General features: G+C 40.3%; 1 protein-coding gene across 4 annotated transcripts in view; it reads left to right on the top strand.

Annotated features, from left to right (window-relative positions):
• The window catches only part of LOC127358715 (protein bicaudal D homolog 1-like), a 59,399-nt gene that overhangs the window by 10,117 nt on the left and 36,849 nt on the right, over positions 1-12,433 (top strand). The window lies entirely within an intron of this gene.

The raw sequence follows: 12,433 nt of genomic DNA, 5'->3' as shown, positions 1-12,433 counted from the left end.
AAAAAAAAATATTTTGTCATATTTTCTGAAACTTTCACTATATCCTGACAGTACATCAGACAGATAATCTGTGAAACTGGTTGCTCTGGCTCCTCTTAGTGCTAATTGTGTTTGCAAGAATCCACCTCATGTACTACTGTCAGGACACAGTGAAAAATTTAGCAATAATGATAAAAAGTTATTTTTTTATAAAAGTTACCTACTGCAGCTTTAAGCATCTTTGTATTTTTTACACAGATAAATGGCATGGCATGAATGAAAATGTACCAGTTATAATGTACCACTAATGTACAAGCAATGAATCACTTGAGAACCCACTGTGGGCGTGAGGAGTGGAGCGGTGATGAAAAATGCAGTGATTGCACCGGTGTACCCGTTGAGGCTAAAAACAGAAAGGGACCGAGTGACCCTTAGGGACGCTCCGTTACTCCTCTGTGATGTCACACAGCCAATGGGGCGCCTCCCTCCTCCTGTTGTTGTCACCGGACACTGACTCCCAATCAGCTTCTGCCTCGCTCACCAGGGTTTAGGATGTGTTCACAGATCCTGCTCCTGTGTAGATACTGGGGCAGAAACCACAATGGCGGCCAAAAACGGGTCACTGGAAAGTCAATCTGACTCAGGAGAGGTTTAGTTATGTTTGAAAAGATGCTGAGATTTCAACTTCATGGTCATTTTTGAATGTGTAGTTTGTAGTTGTGTACAAGATGCAGAAGATTGTCCACTTCCTGCAGTCTGTATGCTTCAGACAGACCCTGGATCTCTGTTAATAATGAGAGTGACACAGCCACATGCTCAGAAGCACTTAAGAGCAGACTGAATGTCTAAAAGATGCATGTGTGCAAAAGTGTCTGTATGTGCGCACACACACATAGCAGAGAGCACGGTGTGAATTATTCATTAACTATGAGGTCATGATGATTCCTGAACATAGAGCTCCAGTTTTCAACCTTTCCTGTATGTGAATTTATAGGGAGTAAGAATTAAACCGAAGATGAGCTATAAGGAGCTGATGAATCAGTGTCTGAATTACAATCCTTTAGATTTTGTCTTGTCATGTTTCGTTCCACAGGGCAGCTACAAACAATGTATGTGGCTAACTAATTTAGAGGCAATTTTAACAACATTTCAGTTGCGACAAAAAATTTCCACATTTATGACTTGGGAGTGTTCCTGTTGTTCTCAAAATGGTTGTATAAATGCATACTGGTTGGTGTGAAGATTACAAATGTACGCTAGATTTTTTGTTTAATTTAATTAAATCAAAATTATGAATTCAATGAAAAGAAAAAAAAGCTTTATCGAGGGCTGGGTATTGGCGATATGATACCTATCACGATACAGGGTTACGATTCAATATATTGTGATAACGTAACAAACCAACGATTTATATATACGATATATATATAATCAATTAATCTGCCGATTATTTAAACCAAATTCCCAAATTTGAGAAGCTGACACCTGTGAAAGGTTGTCAGTTTCAATTTCTGTCGATCAACTAACCAATTAATAGACTAATTGTTGCAGCAGCAGTGCACTTTGCATATATCGATGTCAATTTGGTTTTTAGGAGCTTCCGTATTGGATATATCTGTGCTTTCAGAAACATTATGTTGTATGACTGATGTAAATAACATTAAACTGGTAACTCTGATATGACATGGGACTGATATTGTTCTTTTATCTCACTCTTGGAAGGACATTTTCCAAAAATGTTCAACTATTCCTTTAAATCCGATGGACCTAGATCTCATGTTGTTTTTGAGATGACCAGAAAACTGATGTTTAAACAATTAACATAATTTGATATAATAGAATTAAAGGTTGTGTGATTTAGATATTGTGTTTCGTTTCATTTTGTAACAGCAGATGCCACTTTGATGCCTATATAGAACATATAAAGCATTTGGTCATTTTTCTCATGGATGTTTTGGTGGTAGTGGTCACAGGGAGGGACAGTGGTGTAGTAAACAAGAGAGAAATGAAAAGATTGGATGGAGGTAAAACAAAGGACCTGTGCCAAGGGAGTGGTATGAAGCAATATCAAATGTGATTATCCCTCCTCCCTGTCCTCTATCTCTTCCCCTCCCCCTCTCCTTCTTCTTTCACTCCATCCATCCCTCCCTTGCAATTTGAATTTAGCAGAATGTGAAGGCAGGAGAAGAGAGACTGTCGGGCAGCTGTGCACCTCTGGAAACAACACAGGGATGGAGGGATAATGAGTTAGAGAGGAAGACACAGATGGAGCAGCAGTATGGCTATCATTTCTTTTGTCCCACTCTTTCCACAACGATTACACAATCTTTACTGGATGTGTGACGAGTGCTGCCACTCCCCACCAGCACACACACCATCACACTCTCCCTCACCCTCTCGCTCTCTCTCTCTCTCTCTCTCTCTCTCTCTCTCTCTCTCTCTCACACACACACACACACACACACACACACACACACACACACACACACACACACACACACACACTCACTCACACACTCACTTCAGCTATGTTGACTTGAGAACAAAGAGGTGCTTAGTGAACTGAAGGAAGCCAGTAAGGAATATTGTATTTAATGTCTCTACTACAACATAACACTGGACTTGTACCAGACTGTTCATTATGTTCTGTGTGTTCAGTACAAACTGTGTACGTGTTGTTGTTGGACAATATTATATATTAGATATTTTCATGTCATAGAAGCTGCAGTATACAACACATATAGTAAAGTATTGTATAGCTGCCTGCTTCTAGGATTCTTCATATGTACTGGTGGTGGAGGGGGGTGCTTATTGCCCCCCCTGTTAAAGAAAACAACACAAAATGCTCTCTTGAATGCCCCTATGGTATGGTAAACACATTAAAATGCCCTTCCAAATAGAAAACATCCAGTGGATAAAACCCATTAGTGTCCTCTAGGGTGGTGACCTTCTGGTGGAGAAAACATGAAGTGCACTCTGGGGTGCCCTTCCAGTGGAGATAGTTTGACAAAGTGCCTTCTAGTGTGACCTTCTGGTGGAGAAAACACAATGAAGTGCCCTCTAGAGGGCCTTTACAGTGGATAAAACATGAGAAAGTGCCCTCTCTAGGGTGACCTTCCAGTGAGCAAAACAAAAAAATGCCCTTTAGAGTGCCCTTCTAGTGGAGAAAGTATGAAGAAGTAGCCTACCCCCTCTAGGGTGCCCTTCCAGTGGAGAAAATGTGATGCCCTTTAGGGTGCTAACTCTGACTAAATTGGTTCACCATAAATGCATCACAACTTTCTAGATCTGTGCTTTTTATTTGCCACTGTTCATATGTAGCTAAGATTTGTGACATTTTCAAATTTTTTCAGTACATTGTTTTCTGTTCTTCACCAAAGGCCATTTATTTCTGCCAAAAATCTGGAAACTGTTATTTATGCTTTCAAAACTGCTGCCAGAATGACTCGGACTAAGAGACAGGATATGTCACACCGATGCTGGCTTCTTTGCACTGGCTACCTGTTGCAGCTAGAACTGCATTTACGATATTGCTCATTACTTACAAATCCCTGAGAGGTCTGACATTGCCCTATGTTGTTTCCAGCTTTCCAAGATCCTTGGATGCATCACTCCTACTTGATCCTAGTTCCAGATTGATACACAAAGGTGCAAGAACCTTTGCACTTAGATAAGGGCCGTAAACTCTGTCTCATCTTTCAAATCACTTTAAAAACCCGCTATTAAATGGCTTTTCATTGCTTTCAATTCTGTTTCTTTTATTTATTTAAGCCCTCTTTAGGCCACTATGTACGTCTACCTGATAAAGCAATGGCCTTTTGACTTTCACACATACAGGTACGGCGATATAGAGAATATATGGACACTAATACATGGACATCGCTTCTTATTAGTGGGTTTAGCTGCCTAACAGGTGCAAAAAAGAAATGGCAGCTGGGAAGACTGGGCTGGTTCTGTGTTCCATCCATAGTAAGCCTCGCAGTGGGCTGAGCTGAAAGACGAGTGCACACGTAGAGCAAAACATTAAAGGAACAGAGTAAAAAATGTAAATGTAAATACTGGAGCAGAACTCTATCAAGTGCACTAAGATAACAGATATATTCTGTGCAGTGGGGCAGTGAATGTGCAGATTCAGTAGTCAAAATGCAAAATAAATCCACATAATCCAACTGTTATTGTTTGAATAGGATAAAGGCTCTTATATTTTCATTTTCTCATTAGTTTTCCAGCTTATAGCCACCACACTCTATCACATAAACTGTTGAAATTAAGTTATGCTTAAATTAAGTTAATAGCTATGACAAAATTAGTCAGTAAACCAGTTCCGTTATTACCAGTAAACTTAATAAGGATTAAAACAAATGGTCAAAGGGTGTGGAGGGGGACTGAGGCATTGAGCATGGAGCTGCAGTTTATTGTTGTGGCAGTTGGATGGTTTTATGAACTGGGCTCTTCTATAATCCACCGCCAAGTTTGTAGATTTGAATGTTTAATGTGGTTTTGACGGTGGTGTTGAGTGGTACCCTGTGAGGAAGCAGTTAAAAGTATATTTGATAAGATATTTGAATACTAAATGGACTGTACTTATATATATATAATCTTCCGACCACCCAAAGCGCTTTAACACTACATTCACACACATTGGCAAACCCCATCAAACGGAACTAACTCATTCATACTCCATACCATCCACTGATGCACAGCATCGGGAGCATTTTGAGGTTCAGTATCTTGCTCAAGGATACATTGACATGTGGCGGGAGGAGCCAGGGATCGAGCTGCAAACCTTCTGATTAGTGGACGACCCACTCTCTGAGCCACAGCCACCCCTCTAGCTGTCAGTGTGACTCAAGAGTCCTTGTACAATGTTTTTGTTCAATTTTGCATATGATGCCAACTGCTGATAAGTCAATTTGTCCTTTGCCCTGGGCAACTGTGAGAGCTGGTATTAAGAAGTGGAGACGGCTAGCAGCAATAAGTGCCAGCTGGTGGAATAAAGACTAATAGTGGAGCTGTTTGTCAGGGGTTGTATTGGCCTTGGTTCCAGTCAAACAGTTGAACTTTTACCGCTATGATAGACAATAGTGCACACCTAACACCTTTTGGATGAAGTGGATTGCCAACTGAGAATCAGACCTCATCAGCCAGTCAGTCTTGCTCTTGTATCTAAAAGGGAGCAAATGCCTACAAAAATCGAAAGCCTGTAGTTGTACATGGTTCTGACACATGGATGTTCAACATTGTCATCCCAGGGCATCAGTACTGATGCAGTGTCACGCCCTTTGACGTCTTATACAGAGGCACAACATACTCTTTAGGGTCTGAATGAGACGATATTTGGTTAACATTGTGAAACAGTCAGTTTGGTTTGGTTTAGACAACAAAACTACTTGGTTAGGTTAAGGACAATATCATGATGTGGGTTCAAATAAGTATGTAACATGACTTGAATGTCACGTTGCCATTACTGTTGCAACAAGTCATATGATGCAAACCTGGGGCTGTACCCGACTCAGAATTTTCGTATTTTCGTATTTCGATCGAACATTCGTTGCTTTTTTTCCAGTTCAGCCCTACACTCAACTTCTATATCAGCAGTTCCTGTGGTGGAAACGGGGCTACAAGAGTCTCATGTGTGATAATCGGTGCACCAGAAGCACTTCATGGCATGTGATTTTTGATATTCAGAGGGAAGGTGATGGGTGACCAGCCACATCACTGAGCCCTGACAACATCTAGATGACTAGCAGCTGTCTTTCCTCTTCTCCTTGGCCTGCTGTCCTTCTCTACTGTTGCCCTTGTCTGTCTTTGTCTTTTGGTCCCAGATTAAAGAGGACACTGTTCTCCCATGGCTGCAGAGTTTATATTGATCCATGCGCCTTCGAGCCGTTCAAACAGATAATGTGGAGAGAGAGAGAGAGATCCTCTTGTACAAATAAAGGCTATAATTCTGCTTATTTCCCTCAGGGGATCACTGAGAAATCACACCGCACAGGCTGCAGTTTTGTAAGAAACTAGTTACCACTATGCAGGACTGCAGAAGTTGAACAATCTGTATTTTCATGATTTAACCACAAGATATGGAAGCCCTAAAGGGCCATGCATTCTTACATTTTATTTCCTCTGTTTTCCCGTGATAACGAGTTAATTTTCTCGAGATCTCGAGATAACGAAACTTTGTTTCCTGAGATAACGATATAATTAATTAGAGATCTCGAGATAATGACTGTGATATGATAACTGCGGTCAAACCAGCCGTTACTCCGATCTCCGTGGTCAAATCAGCCATTATGGTAATTGTGGAGAAACAGCGTATTCACTTCTGGTTTTCAAAATAAAGGTATTAAGAACAGTAAGCTACAATTCAAACCTACATTTTAAATAAAATATGTTATATTAAAGTGTTTCATGCGCATGCATATTTGTACCTCCAAGTGGCATATTTTCATATATTTGAGGTACAGTAAAAGCAGGTACAAATATGGAATTTTATTGTTGAATTTCTCCATATTGGTGCAGTAGAAATGCTTGATATTAAGTATGCTTGTAGTATTAGATGTTCAGAAGTCAAATATACCATCAATAGCCAGGAATTATTGAGCAAAGTGTTTTTACAGTAGCTCAAATATGAGAAAATATGGAATCTGGAGGTATAAATATGGGACTTTTATTATTGAATTTCTCCACATTGGTGCAGTAAAAATGCTTGATATTAAGTATGTTTTTTATTCATCATGGGCACATGAAACACTTTAATGTAACATATTTTATTTTAAATGTAGGTTCGAATTATAGCTTACTGTTCTTAATACCTTTATTTTGAAAACCAGAAGTGAATACTCTGTAAATTTAAGTGTGGCTGATTTGACCACGGAGATCGGAGTAACGGCTGGTTTGACCGCAGTTATCATATCACAGTCATTATCTCGAGATCTCTAATTAATTATGTCGTTATCTCGAGAAAACAAAGTTTCGTTATCTCGAGATCTCGAGAAAATTAAAGGACAATTCTGGCGCAAATTGAACCTATGGGTTAATAACACATGTGTACCGAGTTGGTCCGTTCTCTGGGATATGTTTTCATGCTAATCGACCGTGACCAGTTTTAGCACAAACCGCTAATTAGCTTATAACGCTGGTCAACGGGGCACAGAGTAACGTGAAAAGAAATCTCTTTTTATACCACTAACAAGACTCAAAATAGCACCACACTTATACGGCAGCATAATGAGGGCCCCTATGTATAAACCGAAGCATCGTAAGTGTACAGACAGTTTATTAAAAAGATAGTTTAGAACAACAGTAGTGTTCGCGTGTACAGGCAGGCGCCATCTTGGGAAAACAGTCAGGGGTTAGGTCATTCATGCAGATCAATGATCAAGACTTACAGCTGGCAATGTGAACTAAAACAAACGTAATTTGCTCAATATATCAGAAATAATCGCACCGAAAAACACAACAATCTATCCATCCATCCATCCATCCATCCATCCATCCATTTGATTTTAGGAAACAACTGATGGAAACACTGTAAGGCTGTTGATGGAAGTGTCTGATGTGTGCATGTGTCTTCAGATGACAGAAAGAGGCTTGAGAGGTCAGGGAATGCCTGCTGTCTGCCTGCTTTTTAAATCAGACACCCTGCATGGAGGCTTTAAATAATAATGTGTGTGTGTGTGTGTGTGTGTGTGTGTTTTTGTAGCATCTATTGCAGTATAATTGGCAGTGAACTGACCTTGATTCACAATACTGGCAGCCTGTCTGCGTTTACTCACCCAGCAGGGGTTGGACGGACACACACACACACACACACACACACACACACACAGTCCACAGTTACTGTAAGTCAGCTGGCTGACAGTGATATTTAGCATGTGGTGACTATCGATCTGACCAGACGTCATGGTGGGAGGTTTACAGTGAAGTGACACAGCAGACTGCGGGCCTAAACACCTGCCCTCCTCTCTAACAAATCAATGTCAAGGTTCAGGTTTTTTTTTACTAAAGTTTGAATCAAATCTACAGAGGTTATAAAAACAGTCAATGAGAGTCTGGATTTGATTGCTGGACCTGAGACTTGCAATACAATGGCTTTGTCCCATCTCTTGCTTGTCATAGTAGTAACAGTATGTTTATGGAGTAGTTTCAGGATGGAGACGAACGCCATGATATGTCTATTTAATGTGTTTTAATAGTTTTCGGGTAACAATGGAGAAGAAAACAGTAAGTTATATCAATAATTATTCAATATAATCAACTTATTGTTGGGGTTGGTCTTCTAAGTGGAAACGGTTTGTTATGATTCAGTGCAATACAATGCAATCTGATATGTTTCTTAACATTGTTTAATGTAGAAAAATTATTTTCCATTCTAAATTATAATAAGCCAACCTGTGTATTACCATGGACAACAGATGTCTCATTTTAGAATTACACGGCATTGTGTTTATTGCTTTTACAATAAACACAGACAAAAAAAACCAAAATCTTTACACCACTAGCTTTTACTCAGGCACTGAAGTTTATGGATGAGAATATTAGATAAATGGCTGAATAAGATGTAATCTGCAAGTAATGTGATGTTTCAGTGTCAAGAATACACTGCACAATAATAACATCATCTACCCTGGAGAGTGTGAATGTGATAATTGGGAGGATGGGGCTAGAAATACCAACTAACTGGGCTGCCTTTGTTTGGGTGACTGACTCAGGGTCAGACTCTGTCTATGCTGACTCAAATGACACCGATTAAATTCAAATGTAGGGCTGCATGACGAACTAGTTTGCTACTTGGTGTCACACTGGGTCAAATATTTGAGCAAATTAACATTATGTGAAGCAAACATCTATAATATCCTATAAAATCTGAGGGTTTCTAAGCTTCAGCATGGTATTATGTATTTTAGATAGATAAATTAATGATCCCTGGATGCTGTGTGTTAAAGCAGAACAGTGTAGAATCTAAATACCGGAGGAGATTTTGTCCCGTCAACCATTTTGCAAGAGCAGGTATCACTTTTCACACATAGTGAATATTCTGTTTTAAAGGCTAAACTCCTGCTAAGCGACACTGCAGCATAAACCCACTCTGATGTCTTAGCCTTTCCCACAGCGTCACTCAGCCTGGGACAGTTTTATGGGAAGATCTTCAGTCCGGGGGCATTAGTATGCTGACGGAGCAGCTGACTGAAGACACAGGGGGAGAAAGAGAAATGAGAATGATAGATGGAGTAAAAGAGGGAGGTGAAATAGATAAAGGTTTGGGAAGATGGAAAAATGAATTGTGGGTGTTCTTATATATGTGAATCCCTTCACTATCATCACTTATTTCTTTCCTGTGAGGCCACTGTGTCCTGTCGCAGTGGGCTAGTAGGACACCGCTCTGTCCACGTTTGTTTTGTCCTTGTCTCTCTCAGTCTGAGACAGGATGAAGTCAGAGTTGGCAGTAAGGCACTGTGTCAGCTAAGTAGGACACTGGTCTCAGAGCGACAGTCGAAGGAAGCGGCAGATTAACATATCGCTGTTGGCCGGTTCAGACCTCCTAGAACTCACCTCCAACTTTTTGTCAGCTGAGATGAATGTGCTCATTTCACTCTTAACCCACATGCAGGGCCAGAGCTAACTGCTCAGGGGTTCTGGGGCAAAAAAGGCCACTTCTGACAACCCCAATCAACCAAAATCTTACTTAGAGCCTGATTGATATATCAGTCAGGCGATATTGCCCATTGGTATCGTATCAGTATCGGCGTATATGTTATCCATAATGATCCAATATGATTTTCTTCTGGTATATAAAGCAGAAAAAAAGCTTGTATGAATATTGTGAAACAGTCTCACTTTAGTTTAGCCACAAAAACTAGGGTTAGGAAAAGATTGTAAGTTATGGTACGTTCCTGCCGTAACTTAACATTTCCACATAAAATGTCAAAAAAAAAAAGCTAGAACTATGTTGTATATCTAGTTAAGTTGTCTACTTACATTATCCCAAATGTTTCCAACAATGTTCAAACTCAGAGAAATGTGTAATTTTATTCAGGTAATGCTGTGTTTCACCGGTCACATGGCATGTCAATGGCATCATATCCCCTTTGTGCATGCGTCAACTTTGTGGTTTCCTGCCAGAAGTCATACATTGACTTTTTATCCAGTTTGAAGCCACATTTTTACCATCCACTGTTTAGTTCTTGGTGCTTTTAACTCTAGATTTGAACCGGATGAAGGATTTTAGTCATCGGATGTCTGGATCTTAAGTTATCAGAGAAACAAGCTGAGCTAACGTTAGCAGCAGCTCGGCTCGCAGCCCCTATGAGATGCCTGTTTTTACCAGTTTTAATCAGTTCGTTTTGCAGAGGAGAAGACAGTAGAAACCTCCTGAACGATGAACACTGAAGGAATCCTAACTGGGAGAAGCTGACTGCAATAGTAACAACACATGAAACTGACTATACAGTGACTGTCTTGCCAAAACAAACTGATGGTAATACCTGTCAGAAACAGTTCATGAACAAGTCATTTAGACAGAAACAAGTGCTTTATGTTTTGAAAGATTCCTGCCTTTGTGTCTGTTTGTGAAGCTTCAAACAACGTCTGGAACAATCTGTTTTTCACTAAACACCTCTTTATGATCTAAAATAGATCCTGAGGATATAGACTGGCCGCAGAGCACAATCTTAGGACTGCAGAGCGTCTGATAGGCTCCTATGAGAACATCTCAGCTGGGGCTCAGGTCCAATGACTTATTATAAATGTTTTCTTATGTGTAATGTCTGGTTTCACTTTCTTAGGGTCATAACAGGGGTGATGTTAATCTCTCAGTCAGTCTGCTTTCCAACAATAGTGCTGACTCATTCAAGGCAATAAAGGGCCGCCTGTATTTATCTGTCGAAGCAGGGGATTTCATTTTGTGTGGATTCTTTAATCAGACACTCAAGTGATTTTCCATACAACCTCTCTGAGCTGGATACAACTCAGAATATTTAAATATTATCAGAATAATATAGAAAAATGTTTTGGGATATACAAATGTATTCTCATGGATCCTGGTGGTGCCTGCTGCCATGGTCCTGCTTGACTCCCTCTGCTAATATTACTGATATTATTATTATTATTATTATTATTATTATCATTATTATTATTGTCCATCGTCCCCCATCAAGTCAATTCAATTCAATTCAATTCAATTTTAGTTGTATAGCGCCAATTCATAACAGAGGTTATCTCAGGACACTTTTCAAATAGAGCAGGTCTAGACCGAACTCTTTAAAACATTATTTACAGAGAACCAACAGTACCACCACTTGGCGATAAGGGCAAGGAAAAACTGCCTGTTAAAAGGCAGAAACCTAGGACAGATCCTCCGGCTCTAGGTGGGTGGTCGTCTGCCTCGACCAGTTGGGGTGAAAGAGAGAGAGAGAGACAGCAACAACAGTATTGGCAATGGCAATCTAGCAGGACCATGGCAGGAGGCTCCACCAGGATCGATAAGAACCTGCGAGACAAGAAAGCACCAGAACTCCGGGGAAGAAGTGACGTTAGTAACATGCATTAATGGGACATGAATGAGTGCAGAAAGAGAGAGGAAGAGAGGAGCTCAGTGCACCATGGGAAATCCCCCAATAGTCCAGGCCTATAGCAGCATAACTAACGGATGGTTCAGGACTCACCTGATCCAGCCCTAACTATAAGCTTTATCAAAGAGGAATGTCTTAAGCCTACTCTTGAATGTGGTGAGGGTGTCTGCCTCCCGAACCACAACTGGAAGCTGGTTCCACAGGAGAGGAGCTTGGTAACTGAAGGCTCTGGCTCCTGTTCTACTTTTAGAGACTAAAGGAACCACAAGTAGCCCAGCATTCAGAGAACGTAGTGTTCTAGAGGGGTAATAGGGTACTATGAGCTCTTTAAGATATGAGGGGTCTGACCATGAAGAGCTTTATAGGTGAGGAGGAGGATTTTAAATTCTATTCTAAATTTTACAGGGAGCCAATGCAGAGAAGCTAGTACAGGAGAGATGTGATCTCTTTTTCTAGTTCCTGTCTCGTGCTGCAGCGTTCTGAATTAATTGGAGCGTTTTAATGGACTTATTGGGGCAACCTGATAATAAAGAGTTGCAGTAATCCAGCCTTGAAGTAACAAATGCATGGATTAGTTTTTCTGCATCTGTCTGTGATAGGATGTGTCTAATTTTTGTAATATTACGTAAACGAAAGAAGGCAGTCCTAGAGGTCTGCTTCATGTGACAAAAAAAAAAGACAAATCCTGATCAAAGATAACTCCAAGATTCCTGACAGTGGTGCTAGAGGCCAAGGTAATGCCATCTAGAGTAACTATATATTTAGACAGTGAGTCTCTAAGGTGTTTGGGGCCAAGAACAAGAATTTCGTTTTTTTCTGAGTTTAACATCAGAAAATTGCGTGTCATCCTTTAAAGGACTGTGGTACATATCCTGATAATAAAG

The sequence above is a fragment of the Dicentrarchus labrax genome, unplaced genomic scaffold, assembly GCF_905237075.1.
Source record: "Dicentrarchus labrax unplaced genomic scaffold, dlabrax2021, whole genome shotgun sequence".
Lineage (NCBI taxonomy): Eukaryota > Metazoa > Chordata > Actinopteri > Moronidae > Dicentrarchus > Dicentrarchus labrax.
The sequence above is the reverse complement of the archived record's forward strand: the minus strand, read 5'-3'. Positions and strand labels throughout refer to the sequence as shown.